At 42.6% G+C, this 25,642-nt stretch overlaps 1 protein-coding gene and 1 pseudogene across 1 annotated transcript in view; one reads left to right on the top strand and one right to left on the bottom strand.

Moving 5' to 3' along the window:
- The window catches only part of LOC126458389 (cytochrome P450 306a1), a 374,739-nt gene extending 359,537 nt beyond the window's left edge, over positions 1-15,202 (bottom strand). The window contains exon 1 of the mRNA XM_050095385.1: positions 15,083-15,202. The gene's annotated coding sequence lies outside the window, so the exon portion shown is untranslated. The remainder of the gene's footprint in view (positions 1-15,082) is intronic.
- An 8,927-nt stretch (positions 15,203-24,129) lies between these two features.
- On the top strand, positions 24,130-24,246 carry LOC126425163 (5S ribosomal RNA; annotated as a pseudogene).
- Positions 24,247-25,642: the final 1,396 nt, after the last annotated feature.

A 25,642-nucleotide genomic window follows, 5' to 3' on the forward strand; every position in this document is an offset into this window, starting at 1 on the left:
GGTACGCCTTGCAATGCAGTATCTGATTTCGGAATCTCTGTCTGACCATGATGTAATCTAATTGAAATCTTCCCGTATCTCCCGGCCTTTTCCAAGTATACCTCCTCCTCTTGTGATTCTTGAACAGGGTATTCGCTATTACTAGCTGAAACTTGTTACAGAACTCAATTAGTCTTTCTCCTCTTTCATTTCTTGTCCCAAGCCCATATTCTCCTGTAACCTTTTCTTCTACTCCTTCCCCTACAACTGCATTCCAGTCGCCCATGACTATTAGATTTTCGTCCCCCTTTACATACTGCATTACCCTTTCAATATCCTCATACACTTTCTCTGTCTGTTCATCTTCAGCTTGCGACGTCGGCATGTATACCTGAACTATCGTTGTCGGTGTTGGTCTGCTGTCGATTCTGATTAGAACAACCCGATCACTGAACTGTTCACAGTAACACACCCTCTGCCCTACCTTTCTATTCATAACGAATCCTACACCTGTTATACCATTTTCTGCTGCTGTTGATATTACCCGATACTCATCTGACCAGAAATCCTTGTCTTTCTTCCACTTCACTGACCCCTACTATATCTAGATTGAGCCTTTGCATTTCCCTTTTCAGATTTTCTAGTTTCCCTACCACGTTCAAGCTTCTGACATTCCACGCCCCGACTCGTGGAACGTTATCCTTTCGTTGATTATTCAATCTTTTTCTCATGGTAACCTCCCCCTTGGCAGTCCCCTCCCGGAGATCCGAATGGGGGACTATTCCGGAATCTTTTGCCAATGGAGAGATCACGACACTTCTTCAATTATAGGCCACATGTCCTGTGGATACACGTTACGTGTCTTTAATGCAGTGGTTTCCATTGCCTTCTGCATCCTCATGTCGTTGATCATTGCTGATTCTTCCGTCTTTAGGGGCCATTTCCCACCCCTAGGACAAGAGAGTGCCCTGAACCTCTATCCGATCCTCCGCCCTCTTTGACAAGGCCGTTGGCAGAATGAGGCTGACTTCTTATGCCGGATGTCCTCGGCCGCCAATGCTGATTATTTATCAAAATTTAGGCAGTGGTGGGGATCGAACCCGGGACCGAAGACGTTTTGATTATGAATCAAAGACGCTACCCCTAGACCACGGGTAACTCTGTCTGTAACAGAATTATAATGTCACTGACAAATATCAAGGTTTTTATTTCTCCTCCCCAAACTTCACTTTATTTCCCAAATTTATCCTTGGTTTTCTTGATAGCTTGCAGACTGAACAGTTTTGGAATAGACTACAACCCTGTTTCACTCCATTCTCAATAACTTTGACGTCCTTTATCTCTTTCAGCTATATGAGTGGTTTCTGTACAAATTGCAGATTATCTTTCGATTCCTATTTTGTATATAACTTCCGAGTTTCAAAGAGCGTATTCTAGTCAACATTGTCGACCGTTTTTGAAACCTACAAATGCTATAAATTCAAGTCTTATCTTTCTTCAGTCTATCTTCTAAGATAGAGCGTAAGGTCGGTATTGTGTCGGGTTTTCCTGGAGCCCAATTTGATCTTCCCCGGATCGGTTTCTCCTGATTGCTCCATCCTTCTCTATATAATTCTTGTTAGAACTCGTATTTTACAACCATATCTAGTCAATGGGCAGCCGAAGGCTTCCGGCATAAGACGTCACACTCATTCTGTCAACGGCCTTGTCAAAGAAGGTGGAGGAGCGGACAGAGGTTAAGAACACTCTCTTGTCCTTTGAGTGGGAAACTGCCCGTAAAGACGGAAGAATTAGCAATGATCAATGGCCTGAGCATGAAGAAGGCAATGGAAACCACTGCATTAAAGACACACAATGTGTGGCCTATTCCCCCATTCGGATCTCCGAGAGCGGACTGCCAAGGGGGGGGGGGGGGGGGGGACCATAAGAAAAAGACTGAATACCAACTACGGGATAACGTTCAACGAGTCGGGGCGTGGAATGTCAGAAGCCTGAACGTGGTAGTGATGCTAGAAAATATGAAAAGGGAAATGAAAAGGCTCAATATAGATATAGTAGTGGTTAGTGAAATGAAATGGAAAGAAGACAAGGATTTCTGGTCAGATGAGAATAGGGTAACATCAACAGCATCAGAAAATGGTATAACGGGAGTTGCATTCGTTATGAACAGGAAGGCAGGGCAGAGATTGTGTCCTGTAAACACTTGGATAAGGTTGTTCTCATCATAATCGACAGCAAACCAACACCGACAACGATAGCTCAGGTATACATGGCGACGTCGCTAGCCGAAGATGAATAGATAGAGGAAGTAATTCAGGATGTTGAAAAGGTAATACAGTACATAAAGGGAAATGGAAATCTAATAGTCATGGGGGATTGGAATGCAGTTGTAGGGGAAGGAACAGAAGAAAAGGTTACAGGGGAATATGGGCTTGGGACAAGGAATGAGAGAGGAGAAAGAGTAAATGAGTTCTGTAAAAAATTTAAGTTAATAGTAGCGAATAGTCTGTTCAAGAATCACAAGAAAAGGAGGTATACTTGGAAAAGACCGGATGATAAGAGAAGATTTCCGGTTGATTGCATCGAGGTCAGGCAGAGATTCCGAAATCAGACACAGCATTGTAAGGCATACGCAGGAGCAGATAAATACTCAGATCACAATGTAGTAGTGATGAAGAATGGGCTGAAGTTTAAGAGATTAGTCAGGAAGAATCAATACGCAAAGAAGTGTCATACGGAAGTGTTAAGGAATGACGCTATACGCTTGAACTTCTCTAGGGCTATAGATACAGCAATAAAGAACAGCTCAGTAGGCAGTACATTTGAAGACGAATGGACATCTCTAAAAAGGGCAATCATAGAAGCTGAAGAAAACATAGGTACAAAGAAGGTAATTGCGAACAAACTATGGGTAACAGAAGAAATACTTCAGTTGACGGGTGAAGGAAGAAAGTACAAAACTCTTCAGGGAAATTCAACAATACAGAAATACAAGTCGCCGAGAAATGAAATAAATAGTAAGTGCAGGGAAGCTAAGACGAAATGACTGCATGAAAAAATGTGAAGAAATCGAAAAAGAAATGGTTGTTGAAGGACAAACCGAGCATACAGGAAAGTCAAACCAACCTTCGGTGAAATTAAAAGCAAGTGTGATAACATTAAGAACGCAACGGGAATTCCACTGTTAAATACAGAGCAGAGAGCGGATGGGTGGAAAGAGTACATAGAAAGCCTCTATAATGGGGAAGATTTGGATGATGTGATAGAAAAAGATACGAGAGTCGATTTAGAAGAGATAGTGGATCCAATATGAGAATCATTATTGAAGAGAACTTTGGAGGACTTAAGATCAAATAAGGCAGAAGGGATATATAACTTTCCATCAAAATGTTTAAAATCAAAGGGGGAATGGCAACAACAGGACTATTCACATTTGTTTGTAGAACGTACGAGTCTGGCGACATACCGTCTGACTTCCGGAAAAATATCGTCCACACAATTCCGAAGACTGCAAGAGCTGACAACTGCAAGAATTATCGCACAATCACCTTAACAGCTCATGCATCAAAGTTACTTACAAGAACAATGTACAGAACAATGGCAAAGAAATTTGAGGATGTGTTACATGACAATAAGTTTGGCTTTGGGAAAGGTAAACGCGCCAGCGAGACAATTCCGACGTTGCGGTTGGTAATGGAAGCAAGACTAAAGAAAAATCAAGACACGCCCATAGGATTTGTCGACCTGGATAAAGCGTTCGACAATGTAAAATGTTTGAAATTCTGAGAAAAATAGGATTGAGCTATAGGGAGACACGGCTAATATACAATATGTACAAGAGCCAAGAGAAAATAATAGGAGTAGACGACCAAGAACGAAGTGCTCGTATTAGAAAGCGTGTAAGACAAGGATATAGTCTTTCGCCCCTACTGCTCAATCTGTACATCGAGAAAGCAATGATGGAAATAAAAGAAAGGTCCAGGAGTGAAATTAAACTTCAAGGTAAAAAGATATGAATGATACTGTTTGCTGATGACATTGCTATCCTGAGTGAAAGTCAAGAAGAATTGCATGATCTAAATGGAGCGAACAGTCTAATGACTGTTGAATATGGACTGGGAGTAAATCGAAAAAAGACGAAAGTAATGAGGAATAGCAGAAATGAGAACTGCGAGAAACTTATCAGGATTGATGGTCGTGAAGTGGATGAAGTTAAGGAATTCTACTACCTAGGTAGCAAAATAATCAGTGACGGACGGAGCAAGGACAACATCAAAAGCAGACTAGCACTGGCGAAAAGGGCGTTCCTGGCCAAGAAAAGTCTACTAATATCAAATAGCGGCCTTAATTTGAGGAAGAAATTTCTGAGGATGTACGTTTGGAGCACAGTATTGTATGGTAGTTAAACATGGACTGTGGGAAAACCAAAACAGAAGAAAATCGAAGCATTTGAGATGTTGTGCTACATACGAATACTGAAAATTAGGAGCTACGGTCGCAGGTTCGAATCCTGTCTCGGGCATGGGTGTGTGTGATGTCCTTAGCTTAGTTAGGTTTACGTAATTCTAAGTTCTAGGGGACTGATGACCTCCGATGTTAAGCCTCTTAGTGCTCAGAGCCATTTGAACCATTTTTTGAAAATTAGGAAGGACTGATAAGGTAAGGAATGAGGAGGCTCTGCAAAGGATCGGAGAGGAAAGGAATATGTAGAGTTCACTGACAAGGAGAAGGGACAGAATGATAGGACATCTGTTGAGATGGAATGACTTCCATTGTATTAGAGGGAGCTGTAAAGGGCAAAATCTGTAGAGGAAGACAGAGATTGGAGTACATCCAGCAAATAACTGAGGACGCAGGTTGCAAGAGATGAAGGGGATGGCACAGGAGAGGAATTCGTGGGGGCCGCATCAAACCAGCCAGAAGACTGATGAAGGAAAAAAAACTAGTTAAATTGATGGTTCGGTAATGCTTACACCTTTCAGCACCAGCATTATTTGACGTTAGGGCTACTACAGTTAAGTTAGTCAGAGTATTCCGTCTGTCTCATCCATCTTGTTTACCAGATAAAGCAATTTTATCACGGTCCAGCGCATGTCGTCTATGACTGGCGTCTTATTTCAACTTAGATCCTTCAGTGTTATGACAAATTTTTCTTGTTGTACCGCATCCTCGTTCTCATCTTTTCCCGTTTCGTCTCTTTCCATAATAGCTTCAGGTTTATTTGCTTTTTATAGCTATTTTCCTTTTCCACTTTTCACACTTCCATCGTCTGCTAAGTATTAGCTTACTATATGAACTTTATGTTTGTGCTGCTGCTAATCCAGGGGTTTCTTTAATTTTCCTACATGCGACTTCTGTATCTCCTGAGTCATGCACGCTTCTACAGGTTTGCATTTCTCCTCGAGCCATTCCTGTTTTATCGTTTTGTGCTACTTATCACTCTCACTATCCGTCGTCTATATTCCATTTTGTTCCTTTCATGTGTTGCATTTTTATATTTTTTTCTCTTTCATCAATTAAATTTCATATACCGCGAGCTATGAACAGTTTCTACAACGTCCTGTGTTTTCCCCTAGTCGTTCCTCTGTTACCGTCGCAAATTCAGCTGTCAGAACAACCCAGTCCTCTTCCATTGTATTCTCTTTGCCCTGTTTCAAAGAGTCATTGCCTAACGCTCTCTTTAAAATTCTCAGCGATTTCTATTTGTTTGAACTTACCCAGGTTCTATGTTTCCTTACCTTTCTGCAATTTCTTCAGATTTAATCTGCCTTACATAAATAATACATAATGGCCGGGTAATAGATCCGTTCCTGGGAATGTTTTCAGTTTAAAATTGATTTATAAATCTCTGTTTCAGCATTATTTGAAACATCTGAAACCTTCCAGTGTCCCTAGGTTCCTTCCAAGAATACAACCTTCCTTCCTGAGCTTAAATCAAGTCCTTCTAATGATTAAATTGTGGCCTGTGCAAAATTCTATCATCTGGCTTCCTCTTTCATTACTTCCATTATTTCCTGCCATTCCGTGTTGCCCTACAATTTTTCCTTCCCTTCCTTTTCTCAGTGTCGATATCCAGTCGCCCTATCAAAATTAACTGTTGCCGCCCTCAAAGTAACGAATTATTTCTTGGATCTCATAATTTTTTGTTTTTCTATCTCTCTATCATATGCAGAAGTAGAACGTATATAGGATGGTCGATTGATCGTGACTGGGCCAAATATCTCACGAAATAAGCATCAAACGAAAGAACTACAAAGAACGAAATTCATCTAGCTTGAAGGGGGAAACCAGATGGCGCTGCCATAGGACAAACGGATATCAACTGCGGGTTTTTTTAAAATAGGAACCCCCATTTTTATTACATATTGTGTAGTACGTAAAGAAATATGAATTTTTTAGTTGAACCACTTTTTTCGTTTTGTGATTGATGGCGCTGTAATAGTCACAAACGTATAAGCACGTGGTATCACGTAACATTCCGTCAGTGCGGACGTTATTTGCTTCGTGATACATTACCCATGTTAAAATGGACCATTTACTAATTGCAGAACAGGTCGATATCGTGTTGATGTATGGCTATTGTGATCAAAATGCCCAACGGGCGAGTAGTATGTATGCTGCTCGGTATCCTGGACGACATCTTCTAAGTGGCCGGACCGTTCGCCGGATAGTTACGTTATTTAAGGAAACAGGACGGGTTCAGCCATATATGAAACGTCAACCACGACCTGCAACAAATGATGATGCCCAAGTAGGTGTTTTAACAGCTGTCGCGGCTAATCCACACATCAGTAGCAGACAAGCTGCGCGAGAATCGGGTATCTTAAAAAAGTCGGTGGTGAGAATGCTACATCAACACCGATTGCACCCGTACCATATATCTATGCACCAGGAATTGCATGGTGGCGACTTTGAACGTCGTGTAGAGTTCTGCCACTGGGCACAAGAGAAATTACGGGACGATGACAGATTTTTTGCACACGTTCTATTTAGCGACGAAGCGTCATTTACCAACAGCGGTAACGTAAACCGGCACAAAATACACTATTGGGCAATGGAAAATCCACGATGGTTGTGACAAGTGGAGCATCAGAGATCTTGGCGGGTTAATGTATGGTGCGGCATTATGGGAGGAAGGATAATTGGCCCCCATTTTATCGATCCCAATCTAAATGGTGCAATGCATGCTGATTTCCTACGTAATGTTCTACCGATGTTACTACAAGATGTTTCACTGCATGACAGAATGGAAATGTACTTCCAACATGATGGATGTCTGGCCCATAGCTCGCGTGTGGTTGAAGCGGTATTGAATAGCATATTTCATGACAGGTGGATTGATCGTCTAAGCACCATACCATGGCCCGCACGTTCACCGGATCTGACGTCCCCAGATTTATTTCTGTGGGGAATGTTGAAGGATATTTGCTATCGTGATCCACCGACTACGCCTGACAACATGCGTCAGCGCATTGTCAATGCATGTGCGAACATTGCGGAAGGCGAACTAATCGCAGTTGAGAGGAATGTCGTTACACGTATTGCCAAATGCATTGGGGTTGACGGACTTCATTTTGGGCATTTATTGCATTAATGTGGTATTTACAGGTAATCACGCTATAACAGCATCAGTTTGCAGAAATTATAAGTTCACAAAGGTACATGTATCACATTGGAACAACCGAAACAAAATTTTCAAACGTACCTACGTTCTATATTTTAATTTAAAAAACCTACCTGTTACCAACTGTTCGTCTAAAACTGTGAGCCATATGTTTGTGACTATTACAGCGCCATCTATCACAAAGCGAAAAAAGTGGTCCAACTAAAACATTCATAGTTCTTTACGTACTACACGAATATGTAATAAAAAATGAGGGTTCCTATTAAAAAAAAAAAAAACGCAGTTGATATTCGTTTGACCTATGGCAGTGCCATCTAGCGGGACAACCATAGCGCCATCTGGTTTCCCCCTTCAAGCTAGACAAGTTTCGTTCTTTGTAGTTTTTTCATTTGACGCTTACTTCGTGATATATTTGGCCCGGTCACGATCAATGGACCACCCTGTATATACACCTTTACTACAATAGTCGATCGTGGCTTCTTGTCTGTCTTGGCTACGATAATCCTTTAACTATGTGGTTCGTAGTAATCTAACCGCATTTATATTATTCTGGTACGTATTAGACATATCTCGGTGTCACCCTGATACTGTGTTGATAACGCTTACTCATCTGATTATATTAACAAATTTTGTTCTTCTTTCCTATTCATTTATCTTAGTTTACGTTCTGTATTTTTATATTTTTGTTTTTTTCATCAATCAAATTTCATATCCTGTGTGTCATCGAAGGATAATACTCCCTCATAACTTTAACCTATCGCTTTCTTTTTTCTAGTTCTCTAACATGCCTACTTGATTAAGGAATCCAAAACACATCTCTTCGACCAGTAGAAAACCTGATTTTTTAAAATCACAATTTTTTGTTGTGTGGCCCATGCGTGAAGATGGAGATGGGAGACTACTTTAACTCCGGAATATTTTACTCAATGTACCGTCATCATCAAACCGTACAGTAGCGTAGAAAATCTTCTGAAAATTTAATGACTGTAGTTTCTTCTAGTTTTCAGTCATGCCGCAGTACCAACATTTTAGTGGGTAATGTTTAGAAGTCCATACCAGTCAATCATTCAATCTGTTCGCGTGAAACCTCTTGGTCTGGTTTCTCCACAGATACTCCCCGGATGTTGTTCCACCGACGGTACGGCTATATGTATCCTTCGCACCCCGCCACGCAAAGATGGCATTTTTGTCAATTAAATTTTGTTTTTGTTGTATTGGTACAAGATGAGCAACAATTTAAGTGATTCATCAAATGGATACTCTGGAGCGCAGTGCCGTCACCACTGTGATATGATTTGTTTTGGACTCGTCCGCTATATTGGAATTTGGCAGTTTTTAATCCATGACATACCGTCTTTTAGCGGTGTTCTGTATCTGATGGACAAAGAATTTTGCGAAAAGAGAATCTGAGTCTTTTCCGCACTAATGTTTTAATCATATGTCATCTGAAGATGTGGCTTTAATGCCAAGAAACCGGTAGTGGTACAGTAATAAAAGACCAAAATACAGCTGATGCGGTTATTTATACCCAAGACAAAATTCTTCGTTTCGAACGGTTTACCGCAAACCACTCTTTATCCAAAATTATGAAGCTTTCTAGAAATCTGTTACATCGATTGCAATAGTTAGGAAATGAGTTGCTGTACTTCTCTTGTAGATAATTCATAGCAAGAAAGACATAGATGGAAACACGAGAAACTGTACAATGTGGTATTGCACGACCAGTTATACAGGTGTGCGAAATACTCCTGACTGACTCCAAAGGCTTAGTAAAAAAAAGGGTATAGTACTTTTCCATGAAAAAATTTCTGATTTAGTGAATAATTAACAAACGCAAAAGCGAAAACAAACTTGTCAATGATATTTGGACCATTTTTAAGAAGGATCCAAGTGATATTATGCACCGATTACATAGTGCAGAGCACAGGAACGCAACTGAAATAAAAGTACTTTCCTCTAAGCGATTACTTTGCAATGAGCAAAATAGTAACTGACAAATACTATGTATGTCTTTCAACCCAACTTGATGAAATATACGCGAGACGAGATCTGGACTGCAAATATTGCTGTTTCATTATAGAAATCTCGTACCTACAGAAGGCTTCTGGTCGTCGGAAACTACAGCTCTGAAGTGTGAAATGTTAGAACAGCAACCCTCTGTACTAGCTTTGGCACATTCTGTCTCCTGTCGTTACAAGAAAAAATGACTAAATGTAGTAAAGCTGTGACTTCTTTAGAGAGGCATCCTGTAGACCTTCCAGAATTATTCTGGAGAGATGGAATATACGCACAGGAAAAATGTTGGATTAAACAGATTTACGTAAGAGATGAAAACGTTGAAAAATAGCAGGGGGAGGCCAATAAATTTTATTATTCACTGCATGTAACTTTTTTTTTTATTCAGACACCAGCAGCAAAGTGCATCGAAGTACACTGACCGTAGATATTCATGATGTTTATTGCGTCGCAGCAGTTATAAAGGAGCCTCGGACGGTGGATAATTTGTCAGTAACGTAGATGTAAAAATTAGCTCGTGTTTGAGAGTGGCTCGAGTGGTTCTTAAACAATAACGAAGCATAAGATTAGTCAGAGCTAGACACTAATTACACAAAGAGTATTTTGTGTTTGTGTGTGTGTGTGTGTGTGTGTGTGTGTGTGTGTGTGTGTGTGTGTGTGTGTGTGTTCGATGTTGATCCGAAGGGTTGAAGGGGGCTGACTTGTATTTGAACTGCCGTTCGCCCGAATGTGATTCCAGGTTCTTACTACTGCGCCACTTCGCTCGGTTGGTCGACCGCGAACAAGTGCACCCTGGTGACAATGAATAATATCGATACGGTTCAGCCATTAATTTTTTGTCTGTTTCGAAATTTTTTCACCACCTACTCTGATGAAGAGCACGTACTCTGATGAAGACAACATTTATTTCTTGGTACCGTAGTCTTAGGTTTTTTGTTTCATCGTTTCATGAGGTGTCTTCTTCAATAAGAAGAGCCCCGCGATTCTAGGATGGCCAAAGGCTGATGTCTCACAGCTGTTAACACTAAAGTGACATATCTTCATCTTAGGCTTTACTATGTCCTTAAATTGTTTCCTCTGATCTCCCACACATTGTTTGCCAACTGTCAATCCAAAGTAAAACACTTGTTTTGGAATGCGGTTATCGGGCATGCGGACTGCATGCCCTGTCCATCGTAACTATCGACTCAAACCCATCGCCGGCCAGAGTGGCCGAGCGGTTCTAGGCGCTTCAGTCTGGAACCGCGCGACCGCTACGGTCGCAGGTTCGAATCCTGCCTCGGGCATGGATGTGTGTGATGTCCTTAGGTTAGCTGGGTTGAAGTAGTTCTAAGTCTAGGGGACTGATGACCTCAGATGTTAAGTCCCATAGTGCTCAGAGCCATTTTTAAGTCACCAGCAAAGTCGGTGTCGGTGGTAGATGCTGTCATATCTGGGTGGGCCAATTTCAAGATGGCAATATGTTTATATGAAAAACTGTATCTGTGCTTCCTCTAGAAGGTCTGCAGCCGCGATGACACTAGTAGTAATTTTTCCAGTAAGGGCATAGCGCGAATTGCGAGAAATTTTTCTAAACTAGACAGTAACTGCAATCCGCGTAGTCATCTCCCTTCTGAAATATGGGAACCACCAGAGTATTTCCGGTATCAGGAAGCATTTCTTCTTCGTTCCAGATTTTGACAACGAGTTCACGTATGTGTCGTGAGTTGCTCACCACTTTCTTTAAGAGCTTCCCGCTGGCATACAGTCAGGACCAGTGGGGGACCTTACGTTGCTCACCGTTGCGGATATTCTTTCAACTATCGCAACTCTATCACTTGGTTACGACCAAAAATCATAAATATCAGTAGATATCCTTCGATTTTTTTTCGACTTAACGTAGACAAATGTAATGTATTGCTAATACATAGAAAGAAGGATCCTTTGTTGTATGATTATATGATGGCGGAACAAACACTGGTAGCAGTTACGTCTGTAAAATATCTGGTAGTATGCGTACGGAACGATTTGAAGTGGAATGATCATATAAAATTAATTGTTGGTAAGGCGGGTGCTAGGATGAGATTCATTGGGAGAGTCCTTAGAAAATGTAGTCCATAAAGGAGGTGGCTTACAAAACACTCGTTCAACCTATGCTTGAGTATTGCTCATCAGCGTGGGATCCGTACCAGGTCGGGTTGACAGAGGACAGAGAGAAATCCAAAGAAGAGCGGCGCGTTTCGTCACAGGGTTATTTGGTAACCGTGATAGCGTTACGGAGATGTTTAGCAAACTCAAGTGGCAGACTCTGCAAGAGAGGCGCTCTGCATCGCGGTGTAGCTTGCTGTCCAGGTTTCGAGAGGGTACGTTTCTGGATGAGGTATCGAATATATTGCTTCCCCCTACTTATACCTCCCGAGGAGATCACGAATGTAAAATTAGAGAGATTCGAGCGCGCACGGAGGCTTTCCGGCAGTCGTTCTTCCCGCGAACCATAAGCGACTGGAACAGGAAAGGGAGGTAATGATAGTGGCACGTAAAGTGCCCTTCGCCACACACCGTTGGGTGGCTTGCGGAGAATAAATGTAGATGTACTCCATCCGCCACATCTCCAATAGCGACCGACTGTGCGAGATCTATCTTTCATCCGAATTTGTCTCGTAAATAGAAGTGTACTCAAGGTGGCATGAAAACAGCTGCAACAATTCGTCCGTTCATTCGGCTATTTATTACACACCATAAACTGATTAGGACATGCACGGCAAGGGATGGTGTGACGTTCCACAGACGCGCTACTAGTCAGCAGCCGACCCAAGACATTATCAGCAGCTGTGTTCCTTTGAACTGCAGGTTTGACAGCGTCAGCTTCTAGGAGCGGAGAACAAGAGGCCGCTTCGCTTCCAAGAAACTGCGTGACGCAGTGCGCTGAACAAAGGACGCAGACTGTGTTGACAGTGCATTCTCCAGAGGAGCAATTCCAAGCTGCCGTATGATATGCATAGTAATGTGTTACGGAACTGCTATGCTGCGTAGAATTTACGTTGCTCGTTAAGCCTTAAATTTAACAGAAAGAACGGTATAATCAAAAGGCGTGTCAGTGTACAGTCGGGACCACTTACATGGTTCGAAAGCTAAAGATGAGTATGCTCTCGATGTAATGCGTCACCCAAAGTCTCCTCAGAGGTCAACGGTGGTGACCTCGCCGTAATCTGAATGACAAAGCAGCCAGCATTAGGTTCACAGATTGTGGAGAAGTGACTGGCCGAGCAGCTCCCGGCACTGCTTTTGCCTCGGCAACCTGAAGTTCAGGCTTCAAGGGACCGCCTGACGCTCAGACGAAACAGCTGCTGTGGTCTAGTAGCCAGACTACGCCGACTCGTCTACCACTCGTGGACTCCTAGGGACCTCTGCCATATGACGATCTCGACACTTGTTCTCGCATCTGAAGTGTTCCCATATTCATGATTCTCGCATTTTCTAAATCGCCTGATGGATGCACAAGTATTAATGGGTAACGAGCATTTAAACGGATAAATTTCCTTGTGACGCGATTAGATGTATGATGTAATACTGGTTTCATATACTCTTTCGTTGTAAGAAAAGTCAGTAGGCGGGCCTCTTCCAGACTGAAATCTCCCATTTTGCGTATATCCTGTTACGAACAGCAGAAAATATTACGGAAGTCGGCGAACTGTCATTCTTCTGATATGACGCAGCAAACATTAAGTCTTTGTGTACCTGCTGTCCCAAAGGAACACCGAGAAGCTTCAGGGACAGGTTGCTTACACCAAAAACAAACAAAAATAATAATAATTCTAGTGAATATGGGCTCTAGAACGCATACCTTAAGAGCTGTGAGCACTCGTTCATTTTCGATGCTATGAAATACATGTCTTTTGCTTCAAGTTCTTTGCTTTCCACATTTTGGGAGAAGGTAGTACGGACCAAGACAAGGAAAGTTTTTAGTAAACATGGACTATAAAAGGCATACCTTAAGATCTATGGGCACTTATTCAGTAAAAGAGACGTGTTTCACAGTTGCGAAAATGAACAATTGCTCTTACAGATCTTACAGTATGCATTTTACACTCCATGTTTATTGGACTTTTTTTCTTGGTTTGATCTATACCAGCTCCTCCCAAAATATGGAAGACAGAGACCTTGCGGTAGAAGAACAAGTGCTCATAGCTGTTAAGGTAAGCTTTTTAGGCCGACGTTTATAGACTTCTTTCTTGTTTTGGTGTAAGCAACCTGTATATTTCGACTGAATATCCATACTGCGTGCGAATGGCATTTTGATTATGTACTTCTACTTAAAGTAAGCCATGTCACTAAGTATATATGAAATAGAAAAACATTACGAGGCATTTTGTATTAGTCTCCAGTCGCCTTAGTAGGTGAGAAAACTGTTTCTTTTCACATAGATTACAACCATCTGGCGTCACAGTATGCATGCAGGTCATGCGTGTAGACTAAGTGGGGACCCTGCTTCGGCAGACTGCCTCCATATGGAAGATAATTTCAGACCCAGGGACAGCCAGCTTGCGAGGAACCGTCCACTGGCGGATAATGAATGCGCCCGAGCTCTCCGCGGAAGATATAACAAAAGCAGAACGCAGCAAACAGCTTTACCATAACCCCAGATAGCCTGAAAGTTAACTTTATCCAAACAAAGCTGCTGAAATACTATATGTTATAGGAGACTGAAGTCATGTTGTTCAGGACTAAATTTTCAGTTTTAAAAAGAATGGTCGAATTAGGGAACAGGCAAGTTTTCAGATTTGAAATTGAAAGCGATCGATGTGTATGAAGTGAGCAACGTATTGTGAATGTATGTTAAACAATAAGAAATCAAAATGTAGGAAGTAAAATCCATGATAGTGAATATTAAGTCATGTTGATGAGATTCTTCAATTTATTTTGGCTCGTTGTAAACTATACATATCATTCGGAATGGTGGACAGTTGGACTCCTTCGCATGAGTTCTTCAAATTATAGAATTTGATTATTTTCCAGAGGTTGACCGCTTTCGTCAGAACCGTGAGCCACTTATCACCAGTCAAATTTTTCACTCGGGCCACCAAACTTCAGCTGCATTATTTCTAAAACGAAATTAAATGTTTCCTCTAGTCAAGTACACATGCAACAGATTACGTAGAGTGAATGGGTACGATCATTTTAGTGGAAGTGGAATAAGGATTGCCACGTATATAAACTGAAACACACAAAACACATCTAAGCGCAAAGTGTTTAACAGTTCACGTGCTATAAAGGTTTTGTCTTTCCAGGCCATTTACAGACAGTCCTTGGAATTGCAGATAAAACCGTATGCGAAAACTAAATTCATGATGTTCTAATGATAAAGACGTCCACCTGAAGTGGAGGTGTAATACCCCGAAACAATCAGCAAAGTTATATAAGAAAATTTACCATTAAAAAGCATTTTGTGTTGGAGAGATGTAGGATTTACTAAATGTTACTCACCCGCGATTAATATGAAGTGCGTTGGTGTGACCGGCCGGTGACTCCGGATGTTGAGGTTATGTGTTGACAGCGTCCAGCCGGGAGATGCCTGCGGCGGCCACTGGTCTGCGTTCGCGCGCTCAAACCAACGTGGCGGCTGCCGAGCGCGCTGCAGACAAAAGAGCGTCGGCGGATGGCGGACGCGCCATGTTTGAGAGCACGCTGCGCGCAGCCTCGCCGCGCTGGTGCGAGGAAATGTCGCACAGAGATGGTGCTGATAATAGTGAAATTGGGTACTGCCTTAGGGGAAAGCAACGTACTTTTCTTTCTTTTTTTTTAAATTTTAATTGAGTGCTTCATCGTCAGGTTACTCAAGTGACAATATTACTGGCGCAACACCTCAAACGAGAAATGCAACACATGGAAACTGTTCTGAGGAGCAATACTCCACAAATTATATTAGAAGTGCAACAGAGCTAAACACTCGGCGAAGTAAGGAACCAGAAAAAGAAATGTCGGGTACGGCCTTTCTGCCATACATTCCCAGAGTGACGGACAGAATCGGCCGTATATTGCGCAAACATGGCGTAAAGACGATTTTCAAACCGACAAGAAAGATCAAAGAGTGTCTTAGATCGGCGAAGGAGAAAAGAGACCCACTTGCAATGTCGGGAATATACCGTATACCATGCACATGCGGAAAAGTTTATGTCGGAATGACTGGACGATCAATTAACACCAGGATCAAAGAGCATAAGCAACATTTCAGGTTGGGGCAGGTGGAGAAATCAGCCGTGGCAGAGCACGCACTGAATGAGACCGACCACGTAATAAAATTCGCCGTCACGAAAGTTCTGGCTCTAGGGAAGCACTATGACACGCGCTTGTTCAGAGAAGCTGTAGAAATACAAAAACACGCGAACAGTTTCAACAAGAAAGAGGAAAGCCTTAAGGTAAACTGCAGCGAACGACCGTCGCAGGTAGCAGGAGAACTGCACCGGAAATGACCGCGGAGAAGCCCTCGGACGTTGGCGCGCCAGGTACATATAGTCTGCGGCCGCGAGCTCGGCTCCAGTTCACCACCGGCAAAGGAGGGTGAAGCTTTGAAAATGCCAGTCACTCGTGCTGGCGAAACGTCAGAAAAATCATTAGATGAACGTCGGCCGAAGATCCCGAGACAGAAGCCAATAGGCAGTTTGTCAATATTACTGCTGCCGATTTTTTATCAGTAGTCAGATTATCTGCTAAAATAATTCGCCAAGTGCGTGTAGGATTCGCTCACTGAGGATTCGGTACACTCTTAGTTATCTCAACGATTTTTGTCTGTTATCGGTATCGATACCGGCAAGATATTGGTCCTGGGAATTTCAAAACCGTAACAAAGTCTCTACAGTAGTTCCTCAGACTAGCCTGGACTTACAAAAAGAAATGAGAGCTGAGAACTTCGGTTTATATATGCAGAAATAGAAGATTTATTAAAACATTTTGTATTTACTTACTAAAACATGACTACTGCTAACATTTTGTATTTGCGTGTATAAATGTTCGTCTATTATGCTTTTGACGGATGATTAATGCAGTGTACGTTCAATTGGCTAAAAGATATCTTTGACGTGACATAATTACAGTTTTACACGTTTCAGATTTTGTACTTTACTTGTACAGCGAAACCTTGCTTCTTGCCGAATTTCATGATTCTAGGTCAACGGCAAGTACTCTATCGTTTTTGATGAGTGAGTTTCGAGTATCAAAATATGTCACGTATATGGCCGTATCTTTTGATTGATTTGACTCAGAAGCTTAAAATTTGTACGTCAACAAGACACCATAGATTTTAATATGTAACAATTTTGAACGTGATACTTCTATTTGTTCCTGAGGGAAAGGATTCTTAACAGTCGAACAGACAGGCAGACAGACAACTCGGACGCACAACGAAGCGGTCCCTTAAGGGTTCTGTTTTTACAGACTGAGGCACGAAACACTAGAAAAGGTGATAGTAAAATACTATGAAACTGAATTACAAAACAGATTAACTTCTATGTACAACCACAAGTTTTCAAATACGCTGTATGGCTTCTCGATAACTGAAGAGACCCGGAAAGGTGCTCACAATGCTAGTTCTCACTTAAAACACTGCGAACATAAAGTAGGATGCATTGATCAGCATCTTAATATCTGTCATTATTTTCCTAGAGGATGCTATTTGGAGTCACTTGAAAAACTTGAAATCTTTACTAATTAAAAAAAATTGCCCACTTCAGTTGCTAAACGAACAAAGCAATTTCCCTGACAAAGCCTTTTTCGAAGTGTTTTCTTATCTGTTATAATGTCTCTTCTCCCTGTTTCTTCTTCTGCCGGTTCCCGCTTGTTTGACAGTAGCTTGATTTAGCAGTTCTTTTCACTGGTCCCTTACGCGAAATACTAGTTTACACTCGCGGATGGCGCCTGCTAGGGTCGTCATCTAACCTGCTTCTAGTGCGCACCTAGTTTCTTTGTGCGACTAATTAAGTACATTCCTGACATTGTGCTGCAATGAAGACGATCTGCAGTGTAATAAACTCAAAAGAAAAACCTTCAAAAGGCCAAGATCGCTAGTAAAGTATTTATTTCGATAACCAGTTTCGTAGTCTCACTACTTTACTAGCGATCTTGGCTTTTTGATTTTTTTTTCTTTTGACTTTACTAATAAAGTACTTGTTTACTGTGTTGAAACTTTCCATCGCTGACAGACCCGCAGAACACATTCGTATGACAAATTGAGAGTAACGGCGAATTATCCACAGACTGCAGTTTTGATTTTCATTTTTCTTGCTGTTGTAACGTGATCGATTTCAATGTTAGTAGCTTCCTCTTCAAACGTACCTGATACATTTACATCGAATCGAAATTCAGTAAGTTCTTCTTTGTACCATGTCCTGCTGTCGTCAGTTGTTCTGCAATAACGTGCACTGTCAACCCAGGCCGCGCGGCGCCACTGATCAAGCGATTCTGTAGCCGCCCACCTATGGTTCACTTGGTCACGGTTGCCATGGATCCTGGTTTGACATTGCACGATACTGGGGGACAGCTGACGACAGCAAGTCATGACCTTACAGTGTATCCATTTGAAGAAAACGCACCCAGTGACAGTAATACTGTCCATCAAAAACGTATTGGTTTTGGACAATTGATGACAGAAATTCACACAAAATTGGTGAACCTATGTAACTAGTTTGCTCATTAGTTTTCACCTCTTAAGAAATGAGCTACTGATTGAAACCTGACTATATTTCAACAAAAATGATCCATGCGAAGTATGCACACGTCCCAAAACTGCAAGCATAGACGAAAACATAGACAAACAGTAGAAAATGTGGGATTGGACGATTAACGGTCTGAAAAAGAAGTTTATGATGCAGTATCACATCACCGACGAGGCTGTTAGAGACAGAGACAAATTTGGACAGCGCAAGGGTGGCGAACAAAGAACTGTCATGCCTTTCGCCTTAAGTTATTCAGCGAAATAAAGGGAAACCTAAATCTTCATGTTTGGAAGCCAAATTGAACCTTTCTGCTACATAATGCGAATTTATTGTATTACCTGCTCCATCACCTAGCTCAGTAACTATAGAAAAAATAATAATTTACACCAAAGCAGTATGAGAAATTGTATGTCCATGCATTTATGCGCAGAATTAACTACCAGAAAACTTTGTGCAAGATCAGTTGTTGAATTCTTACTAAATGCCAACTAAGTAACAGAAGTTGGTAGGCTACAGTTTTAATGGATCCAAATACCGCTGTTCACCGATTAGTAGCTGTTTATAATACGCAGGTCCACAACTTCGCACTAGTGGACCAGCAATCAAAACAGTAGGAGAAAGCAGGTGACTTTGCAGCAAAACGGCGAATTCCATTTCACTTCACGGAAATGATGACAGTGTTTTGAATAACGTAGAAGGGATTCTTCTCATCGTCTATATTGTAAAACCTCAAACAATAAATACTCTACGAATCTTCTAGAGCAACTGAATGTGGAAGAATGTAGAAAGGAGCGTGGAAAAAAGGTAGGTCGAAAGTCGGAAGACACCGCACGGCAGTCCCTTTCACCTTAGTAACATGCGAGATAATTCTGAATGTAGCGTCTGAAAAGTACTTCGAGCAGATATACTTCGAGGAGATAGTTAAAAAACGAACGAGTGAATTAAATGTCTTCGACTTCTCAGTAACTAATAACACCGAACTTTCCGAATCAATTAACATCGAAGAGGGACTCAGTGATAACAAGAGCATGGTAGCATCAATGACTACGGATACTACAAAGAATATTTTAAAAAGTAGGAACATATTTTTGGTTAACTGAAGTGACAAATTGAAGAGTATGCAAGTAGTCAGAATCAAATATTCGATTCTGAGGACGAAGATATGGAGCACAAATTAATAGAAATCAAAAGCATTGTACAATATGCCTTAGACAAGTATGTGACGATTGAGGTTGTGATGGATGTAAAAAACACGCTGTGGTTCAGAAGGCGTATTAGAAAGTTGCTACGTAAGCAAAGAGAGCTACAACACAGATTTCAGCGAAATCACAGCCTAGTTGACAAACAAAAGACGAATAAAGCGAAAATTTTTATAACGAGAGCAGCCTGACGAGCGTACAATGAATCTGAATGTAAAATTTCGCCAACCGATCTGACAAAAAAGCAGAGACACGTTTGGGCTTAGGTAAAGTCAGGAAGCGGCTAGAAATCATCTATTCAGTAGCTCAGTGACCATACCGTTCCGGAACGGAAGATGGCAGAGATAATGCGGAAATACTGAATTCGTTCTTCCGAGACTGTTTCACCGCGGCAGATCATAATACGGCTCGTCCTCTCAGTCATCGTACAAACACTAAAATGGTAGATACCAAGATAATGCCGGCCGGAGAGGTCGTGCGGTTCTAGGCGCTACAGTCTGGAGCCTAGTGACCGCTACGGTCGCAGGTTCGAATCCTGCCTCGGGCATGGATGTGTGTGATGTCCTTAGGTTAGTTAGGTTTAATTAGTTCTAAGTTCTAGGCGACTGATGACCTCAGAAGTTAAGTCGCATAGCGCTCAGAGCCATTTGAACCATTTGAACTAAGATAATGATCGAGAAATAGAAAATCACGTAGAATCGCTAACTAGCGCAAAGGCATCTGCATCGGATGAGATACCGTGAAACAACACAAATGTTGTCCCTCTGCTTAGCTGAGTGGAAACGTGTTTGCCTACCATGCGGGCCCGGATTCGATTGCCAGCCTGGTTGGGGATCTCCACTGACGGTGGACTGGGTGTTGTGTTGTCATCATCACGGGCACTCAAGTCCTCCAATGTGGCGTCGAATGGGGCCTTCCAGCCAACGATACCAAATGATCATTTCATTTTTCTTTTCTACAAAGACTATAGGAAATAACTTGCTTCACATATGACAATGTTGCTTGCAGTCATGGAGTGTGCGGCTGGTCCCGGCGGAGGTTCGAGTCCTCCCTCGGGCATGGGTGTGTGTGTTTGTCCTTAGGATAATTTAGGTTAAGTAGTGCGTAAGCTTAGGGACTGATGACCTTAGCAGTTAAGTCCAATAAGATTTCACACACATTTGAACATTTGAAGTATTGCGTGGAGTATAGGAGTAACTGGAATAAACCACTAGCGACTCCCGTCTTCAAGGAATGTCAGAGGACAGATGCATACAATTATAGGCCTACATACCTAACGTCAGTCTGTTGTACAATTATGGAAGACGATTTATTTTTCTCTGCCTCGTGATGACTGGGTGTTGTGTGATGTCCTTAGGTTAGTTAGGTTTAAGTAGTTCTAAGTTCTAGGGGACTGATGACCATAGTGCTCAGAGCTATGGAGTTGGAGCGATTTATTCTTACGTATTATCACGCTGTTGGAAAAATAAAATCCGCTCTACAAAAATTAATATACTCGTAGATTCGGCAGTCTTGATCTTGTGAAACTCTGATCACTCAGTTCGTGTATGAGATCTAGAGTGACGTAGACAACGTCGCCCTGATTGCTGCCGTGTTCCTTGACTTCAGAAAGGCATTGAATATAGTTCCCCACTGTCTTTTAGTGAACACAGCACGCGCTTCTCGAGTATTGCACCCGATTTTCAATTGGATTTAATTCTACTTTGCAGGTAGAACTCAACACGTCACTCTTAACGAAACAAAATCAACATACGTAAAAGTAATGTCAAGAGTACCCAAAGGAAGGGTGATGGGACCCTTATGATGTGAAATATGTGATAAATATTCTAGTGGATAAAGTACGAAGCCCTACGAGGCAGTGCAGTTATCAGAAAACGGTGGTGAATAACAGGAAGATCTGCAGAGGATCGATGGTTGTTGCAAGGACTGGCAGTCGATCCTGAACATAAATAAACGTGACGTATATAAATAGTTGCAGAAATCCACTACTGTTCGATTATAGTGCAGGGAACAATTCATTGGAAAAAGTTAACCACTGTAAAATATTTAGCAGTCAAAAAATGGTTCAAATGGCTCTAAGCACTATGGGACTTAACATCTGAGGTCATCAGTCCCCTAGACTTAGAACTACCTGAACCTAACTAACCTAAGGACATCAAACACATCCTAGTCCAAGGCAGGATTCGAACCTGCGACCGTAGCAGCAGCACGGTTCCGGACTGAGGCGCCTAGAACCGCTCGGCCACAACGACCGGCTCTAGCAGTCCTTCCGGGGCGACTTAAAGTGGAATGACAACAAAACAAATTGTAGGAAAAGTAGATGCCAGGCTGATATTCATTGGAAGAATTTTAAGGAAATGCAATTCATTCACGAAAGAAATGGCTTAAGAAACCCTTTTTTTACCGATTTTTGGGTATTGCTCATTAGTATGAAATCCTTACTGGGTTGGTTCCTCCGCCCCTTAGCTGAGTGATCAGTGCGTTTGACTGCCATGCAGAGGGCGAGGGTTCGATTCCCTGATGGGTCGAAGATTTTCTCCGTTCAGGGACTGGGTGTTACGCTATCATCATCTTTTCATCATCATCGACACTCATGTCTCCCAGTTTGGTGTCAACTGAAAAATCTTGCAACCCGGCTGCCGAACTTCCCATGGACGAGACTCCCGGCCACCAATGCCATGTCATCCTCATCATCAGCAGCAGAACCAGCAACAACAACAGGCAGGTTGATTTGATGGAAGATATGGAGAAGTTCCAACGAGGAGTCTCAGGTTTCGTCACGGTATCTTTCAGATGGCACGAGAACGCTACGGAGATGTTCAGCGAACTCCTGTAGCAAAAGCTTCAAGAGTGGCGTTGTGTATCGCGGAGAAGCTCACTTTTGAAATTTCGAAGATGTTCCTCATGGGAAGAGTTGGGTAATATATTACTTTCTTCCACACACGTCTTGGAAAATGGACAGAACGACAAGATCATAGGAAACAGAGCTAATGCGGAGGTTTACGAACCACCATTCGACTTACGCGCCATTCATGAATGGAACAGGGAAGGTGTGAAATAAGTACCCCTCGCCACACAACGTAAGTTGGCTCGCGAAGTGCGCAACTACCATGTAGGTAGTAGTGGGAAACCATCAACTTCGGCCGGCCGAAGTGGCCGTGCGGTTAAAGGCGCTGCAGTCTGGAACTGCAAGACCGCTACGGTCGCAGGTTCGAATCCTGCCTCGGGCATGGATGTTTGTGATGTCCTTAGGTTAGTTAGGTTTAACTAGTTCTAAGTTCTAGGGGACTAATGACCTCAGCAGTTGAGTCCCATAGTGCTCAGAGCCATCAACCATCAACTTCGACAGCTGAACCGAATTGGTATCGAACGAACATGATTCGCGTGGAAAGACATGTCACGACAACAACTGAACGACGGTCACAGTGCCATACAGGAAATGCTGCAAAGCTAAACATCTCGCATAGTGTGTGAGAACATTTAGAAACCAGTAAAGACAGTTTATTTCGCTCTGGCGACAAGAGATGAAACAGACATATCTTTAAAATCCCGAAACGTAGCATCGCTCAACAGAAATACACCACAGTTACAAAGTTCAAGGTCATGCAACCACTGATATAACAAAAATTTTTAGAGACTATTATTTTATGTGTTGGTCTCCAGGAGACTTATTTTAGATGATGGTTTCCTTAATTTTTTAATTTTCTGGATAGCTGTGCAACACAACGAATGTAACATGAGGCCATTCAGTTTCGCCATGAAAAAGTCCGACGACAGACCACCTCTCTGGTAGCAAATCTGGTTATCAACCAGCTGTTTTGTTTCTTGATGCCCCATTCGAACCGGATATCTTCCGATACACCTGTCTTTGATCAATTATGGACAGTCTCCAGGAACAACTGATTGATTCAGACGATGTGAAAGTGGCTATGAAGGAAAAGAAACGACGCCATACACTCGATGTGTCACAAAGAATTTTAGTTCAACAGTTACGTAAATTAATAATGTCTTGAGTAGCAGCGTGGTGTAGAGGAAGAGTCATTCCATGTGCAATTTGAAAGCTCTATGTAAGTTAATAAACAAGTTATGAATACTTCTGCATTGCTTTCTGCATAGTCCATCTTTAATTCTCGATGATCTGTGTTAATTTATATCACTGACATATGGACAGTATTTTCGTGCAAGACACCCAAGAAGTTTTTCGGCACACACTATCGGGAACATTACTGTAACCTACAAATCAACCAAAGGGTATTGTTTTTTGAGGTCGACTGAATCTGTATAATCCTTATTCATTAAAAGGATTGTAAAGTAGTAAATGAAATACTTCCCCACAGTCAGTGTATACAGAACCTACGCACAAATTTTAGAGTTACTAAGTCTAAAATTTCCTTTATCCATATATTTTAGGGTGAAATGTTGAAGAGAGTGAATTGACTTTCGCCTTATCGTTGTTTGGAGTCCATACTGATTGCAACGATATGTTGTTAGGCTTGAACTGTTCTACAATTCTGGAGTTGACTGGCGTAAGTGGTACAGAACAGTAACTCTGTTGCCTTTTTGGGTGGCTATTTCGATTACTGCCTTCCAGTCATTATTCACTGACCACCTATCTACTAGCCAGGGCAACGGCCTTGCCGCGGTGGATACACCGGTTCCCGTGAGATCACCGAAGTTAAGCGCTGTTGGGCGTGGCCGGCACTTGGATGGGTGACCATACAGCCGCCATGCGCTGTTGCCATTTTTCAGGGTGCACTCAGCCTCGTGATGCCAACTGAGGTGCTACTCGAGCGAATAGTAGCGGCTTCGGTCAAGAATACCATCATAACGAGCGGTGTGCTGACCCCATGCCCTTCCTATTCACATCCTCAACTGAGGATGACACGGCGATCGGATGGTCCCAGTAGGCCACTCATGACCTGAAGACGGAGTGCTTCTTATGTAATAACCAGTATGTCCACCTTTGGCACGAATAACAGCGGCGAATCGTCTGGCACCGCATCTGCACACACAATTCTCGTAAATTCTTGAGCTCTGGCGCCACGTTCAGTCACACCCCTGATGTGCTCAATCGGGTTCAGATCCGGCGAACTGGGAGGCCAGCATATCAACTGAAACTCGCCACAGTGTTCCTCGGACCACTCCGTCACACTCCTGGCCTTGTGACATGGCGCATTATCTTGATGAAAAATGCCACTGCCGTCGGGAAACATGATAGCCATGTAGGGGTGTACGTGGTCTGCACCCAGGGTACGATACTCCTCGACCGTCATGGTGCCCTGCACGAGCCACTGGACTAATGGATGCTCATGCGAATTTTTCCCAGAGCATAATGGAGCCGCCGCCAGCTGTTCGCGGTGTACAGAAGTCAAGGAGCTGTTCCCCTGGAAGAAGACAGATTCGCGCCCTACCATCGACATAATGAAGAATGTATCAAGATTCATCACACCATGCAATGATCTGCCACTGTGCCAACATCCAATGCCAACGGTCACGTGCCCATTTCAGTCGTAGTTGCCGTTGTTGTGGTGTTAACATTGGCACATGCATGTGTCGTCAGCTGCAGAGACCCACCGTTAGGAGTGTTCTGTGCGCTGTGTGTTCAGACACACTTGTACTCTGCCCAGCGTTAAAGTCTGATATTAGTTCCGTCACAATTCGGCGCCTGCCCTGTTTTACCTGTCTGCCCAGCCCTCGACGTCCGACATTTCCAATGAGCGGTGGCTGCCCAACCCCACGCCGTCTGGACATGGTTTCACCTTGGTTTCGCAACGTGTTGAAGAAACTCCCTATAGCACTCCTCGAACAACCGACAAATCGTGCAGTTTCCGAAACGCTCATGTCGAGCCTCCGGGCCATCACAATCTGCCCTCGGTCAAACTCAGATAGATCGCGCGCCTTCCCCATTCTACACACGGACTCCACGATCACTGATAATACGTGCATTGTCGTGTGTCTGACCAGCAGTCATTCCTCGCCAAGTGATTCTGCTATCACCTGGACGAGTTTATATCGCTAGTATGCCGGTGTTCGTAATGTTCAGTTTGAAGTGTTCCATTTTTAAGCATTGCTTTGTATTTATAAGGAAAATCTAACGTAATTCGCATGCAAATTTCGATATAGAACCAGATAGGCGT

The sequence above is a fragment of the Schistocerca serialis genome, chromosome 1 (genome assembly GCF_023864345.2).
Source record: "Schistocerca serialis cubense isolate TAMUIC-IGC-003099 chromosome 1, iqSchSeri2.2, whole genome shotgun sequence".
In the NCBI taxonomy this organism is placed as follows: Eukaryota; Metazoa; Arthropoda; class Insecta; order Orthoptera; family Acrididae; genus Schistocerca; species Schistocerca serialis.